Source organism: Musa acuminata, unplaced genomic scaffold (assembly GCF_036884655.1).
Source record: "Musa acuminata AAA Group cultivar baxijiao unplaced genomic scaffold, Cavendish_Baxijiao_AAA HiC_scaffold_531, whole genome shotgun sequence".
Lineage (NCBI taxonomy): Eukaryota > Viridiplantae > Streptophyta > Magnoliopsida > Zingiberales > Musaceae > Musa > Musa acuminata.
The window spans coordinates 40,001-45,000 of record NW_027020776.1 but is presented as its reverse complement, the minus strand read 5'-3'; positions in this window follow the sequence as shown (position 1 = coordinate 45,000).

Genomic DNA, 5,000 nt, shown 5'->3' with positions numbered 1-5,000 from the left:
CTCTCGACGGTCACCGCGCAATGCAAGAACAGGCCAAAAACTGGCCAAAACGGCCCAAAAACGGGCCAAAACTGGCCATTTTTGGCTGCGCGAGCGGCGAGCGGCGGACAGCGAGCGAAGCGAGAGGCAGCACCGTCCCTGCTATACGAAAGCCCCATCCAGCCCTGTGCCACCCGGGGGGTTCCAGGGTGCTGAGATGGCTGACGTTTTGCTCCGCTCTCGACGGTCACCGCGCAATGCAAGAACAGGCCAAAAACTGGCCAAAACGGCCCAAAAACGGGCCAAAACTGGCCATTTTTGGCTGCGCGAGCGAGCGGCGAGCGGCGGACAGCGAGCGAAGCGAGAGGCAGCACCGTCCCTGCTATACGAAAGCCCCATCCAGCCCTGTGCCACCCGGGGGGTTCCAGGGTGCTGAGATGGCTGACGTTTTGCTCCGCTCTCGACGGTCACCGCGCAATGCAAGAACAGGCCAAAAACTGGCCAAAACGGCCCAAAAACGGGCCAAAACTGGCCATTTTTGGCTGCACGAGCGAGCGGCGAGCGGCGGACAGCGAGCGAAGCGAGAGGCAGCACCGTCCCTGCTATACGAAAGCCCCATCCAGCCCTGTGCCACCCGGGGGGTTCCAGGGTGCTGAGATGGCTGACGTTTTGCTCCGCTCTCGACGGTCACCGCGCAATGCAAGAACAGGCCAAAAACTGGCCAAAACGGCCCAAAAACGGGCCAAAACTGGCCATTTTTGGCTGCACGAGCGAGCGGCGAGCGGCGGACAGCGAGCGAAGCGAGAGGCAGCACCGTCCCTGCTATACGAAAGCCCCATCCAGCCCTGTGCCACCCGGGGGGTTCCAGGGTGCTGAGATGGCTGACGTTTTGCTCCGCTCTCGACGGTCACCGCGCAATGCAAGAACAGGCCAAAAACTGGCCAAAACGGCCCAAAAACGGGCCAAAACTGGCCATTTTTGGCTGCACGAGCGAGCGGCGAGCGGCGGACAGCGAGCGAAGCGAGAGGCAGCACCGTCCCTGCTATACGAAAGCCCCATCCAGCCCTGTGCCACCCGGGGGGTTCCAGGGTGCTGAGATGGCTGACGTTTTGCTCCGCTCTCGACGGTCACCGCGCAATGCAAGAACAGGCCAAAAACTGGCCAAAACGGCCCAAAAACGGGCCAAAACTGGCCATTTTTGGCTGCACGAGCGAGCGGCGAGCGGCGGACAGCGAGCGAAGCGAGAGGCAGCACCGTCCCTGCTATACGAAAGCCCCATCCAGCCCTGTGCCACCCGGGGGGTTCCAGGGTGCTGAGATGGCTGACGTTTTGCTCCGCTCTCGACGGTCACCGCGCAATGCAAGAACAGGCCAAAAACTGGCCAAAACGGCCCAAAAACGGGCCAAAACTGGCCATTTTTGGCTGCACGAGCGAGCGGCGAGCGGCGGACAGCGAGCGAAGCGAGAGGCAGCACCGTCCCTGCTATACGAAAGCCCCATCCAGCCCTGTGCCACCCGGGGGGTTCCAGGGTGCTGAGATGGCTGACGTTTTGCTCCGCTCTCGACGGTCACCGCGCAATGCAAGAACAGGCCAAAAACTGGCCAAAACGGCCCAAAAACGGGCCAAAACTGGCCATTTTTGGCTGCACGAGCGAGCGGCGAGCGGCGGACAGCGAGCGAAGCGAGAGGCAGCACCGTCCCTGCTATACGAAAGCCCCATCCAGCCCTGTGCCACCCGGGGGGTTCCAGGGTGCTGAGATGGCTGACGTTTTGCTCCGCTCTCGACGGTCACCGCGCAATGCAAGAACAGGCCAAAAACTGGCCAAAACGGCCCAAAAACGGGCCAAAACTGGCCATTTTTGGCTGCACGAGCGAGCGGCGAGCGGCGGACAGCGAGCGAAGCGAGAGGCAGCACCGTCCCTGCTATACGAAAGCCCCATCCAGCCCTGTGCCACCCGGGGGGTTCCAGGGTGCTGAGATGGCTGACGTTTTGCTCCGCTCTCGACGGTCACCGCGCAATGCAAGAACAGGCCAAAAACTGGCCAAAACGGCCCAAAAACGGGCCAAAACTGGCCATTTTTGGCTGCACGAGCGAGCGGCGAGCGGCGGACAGCGAGCGAAGCGAGAGGCAGCACCGTCCCTGCTATACGAAAGCCCCATCCAGCCCTGTGCCACCCGGGGGGTTCCAGGGTGCTGAGATGGCTGACGTTTTGCTCCGCTCTCGACGGTCACCGCGCAATGCAAGAACAGGCCAAAAACTGGCCAAAACGGCCCAAAAACGGGCCAAAACTGGCCATTTTTGGCTGCACGAGCGAGCGGCGAGCGGCGGACAGCGAGCGAAGCGAGAGGCAGCACCGTCCCTGCTATACGAAAGCCCCATCCAGCCCTGTGCCACCCGGGGGGTTCCAGGGTGCTGAGATGGCTGACGTTTTGCTCCGCTCTCGACGGTCACCGCGCAATGCAAGAACAGGCCAAAAACTGGCCAAAACGGCCCAAAAACGGGCCAAAACTGGCCATTTTTGGCTGCACGAGCGAGCGGCGAGCGGCGGACAGCGAGCGAAGCGAGAGGCAGCACCGTCCCTGCTATACGAAAGCCCCATCCAGCCCTGTGCCACCCGGGGGGTTCCAGGGTGCTGAGATGGCTGACGTTTTGCTCCGCTCTCGACGGTCACCGCGCAATGCAAGAACAGGCCAAAAACTGGCCAAAACGGCCCAAAAACGGGCCAAAACTGGCCATTTTTGGCTGCACGAGCGAGCGGCGAGCGGCGGACAGCGAGCGAAGCGAGAGGCAGCACCGTCCCTGCTATACGAAAGCCCCATCCAGCCCTGTGCCACCCGGGGGGTTCCAGGGTGCTGAGATGGCTGACGTTTTGCTCCGCTCTCGACGGTCACCGCGCAATGCAAGAACAGGCCAAAAACTGGCCAAAACGGCCCAAAAACGGGCCAAAACTGGCCATTTTTGGCTGCACGAGCGAGCGGCGAGCGGCGGACAGCGAGCGAAGCGAGAGGCAGCACCGTCCCTGCTATACGAAAGCCCCATCCAGCCCTGTGCCACCCGGGGGGTTCCAGGGTGCTGAGATGGCTGACGTTTTGCTCCGCTCTCGACGGTCACCGCGCAATGCAAGAACAGGCCAAAAACTGGCCAAAACGGCCCAAAAACGGACGGGCCAAAACTGGCCATTTTTGGCTGCACGAGCGAGCGGCGAGCGGCGGACAGCGAGCGAAGCGAGAGGCAGCACCGTCCCTGCTATACGAAAGCCCCATCCAGCCCTGTGCCACCCGGGGGGTTCCAGGGTGCTGAGATGGCTGACGTTTTGCTCCGCTCTCGACGGTCACCGCGCAATGCAAGAACAGGCCAAAAACTGGCCAAAACGGCCCAAAAACGGGCCAAAACTGGCCATTTTTGGCTGCACGAGCGAGCGGCGAGCGGCGGACAGCGAGCGAAGCGAGAGGCAGCACCGTCCCTGCTATACGAAAGCCCCATCCAGCCCTGTGCCACCCGGGGGGTTCCAGGGTGCTGAGATGGCTGACGTTTTGCTCCGCTCTCGACGGTCACCGCGCAATGCAAGAACAGGCCAAAAACTGGCCAAAACGGCCCAAAAACGGGCCAAAACTGGCCATTTTTGGCTGCACGAGCGAGCGGCGAGCGGCGGACAGCGAGCGAAGCGAGAGGCAGCACCGTCCCTGCTATACGAAAGCCCCATCCAGCCCTGTGCCACCCGGGGGGTTCCAGGGTGCTGAGATGGCTGACGTTTTGCTCCGCTCTCGACGGTCACCGCGCAATGCAAGAACAGGCCAAAAACTGGCCAAAACGGCCCAAAAACGGGCCAAAACTGGCCATTTTTGGCTGCACGAGCGAGCGGCGAGCGGCGGACAGCGAGCGAAGCGAGAGGCAGCACCGTCCCTGCTATACGAAAGCCCCATCCAGCCCTGTGCCACCCGGGGGGTTCCAGGGTGCTGAGATGGCTGACGTTTTGCTCCGCTCTCGACGGTCACCGCGCAATGCAAGAACAGGCCAAAAACTGGCCAAAACGGCCCAAAAACGGGCCAAAACTGGCCATTTTTGGCTGCACGAGCGAGCGGCGAGCGGCGGACAGCGAGCGAAGCGAGAGGCAGCACCGTCCCTGCTATACGAAAGCCCCATCCAGCCCTGTGCCACCCGGGGGGTTCCAGGGTGCTGAGATGGCTGACGTTTTGCTCCGCTCTCGACGGTCACCGCGCAATGCAAGAACAGGCCAAAAACTGGCCAAAACGGCCCAAAAACGGGCCAAAACTGGCCATTTTTGGCTGCGCGAGCGAGCGGCGAGCGGCGGACAGCGAGCGAAGCGAGAGGCAGCACCGTCCCTGCTATATACGAAAGCCCCATCCAGCCCTGTGCCACCCGGGGGGTTCCAGGGTGCTGAGATGGCTGACGTTTTGCTCCGCTCACGACGGTCACCGCACCACGCAAGAACGGACCATAAACAGGCCAAAACAGCCCAAAAACGGGCCAAAACTGGTCATTTTTGGCTGCGCGAGCGAGCGGCGAGCGGCGAACAGCGAGCGAAGCGTGAGGCAGCACCGTCCCTGCTATACGAAAGCCCCATCCAGCCCTGTGCCACCCGGGGGGTTCCAGGGTGCTGAGATGGCTGACGTTTTGCTCCGCTCACGACGGTCACCGCGCCATGCAAGAACGGACCAAAAACAGGCCAAAACAGCCCAAAAACGGGCCAAAACTGGCCATTTTTGGCTGAGCGAGCGAGCGGTGAGCGGCGAACAGCGAGCGAAGCGAGAGGCAGCACCGTCCCTGCTATACGAAAGCCCCATCCAGCCCTGTGCCACCCGGGGGGTTCCAGGGTGCTGAGATGGCTGACGTTTTGCTCCGCTCACGACGGTCGCCGTGCCACGCAAGAACGGACCAAAAACAGGCCAAAACAGCCCAAAAACGGGCCAAAACTGGCCATTTTAGGTTGCGCGAGCGAGCGGCGAGCGGCGAACAGCGAGCGAAGCGTGAGGCAGCACCGTCCCTGCTATACGAAAGCC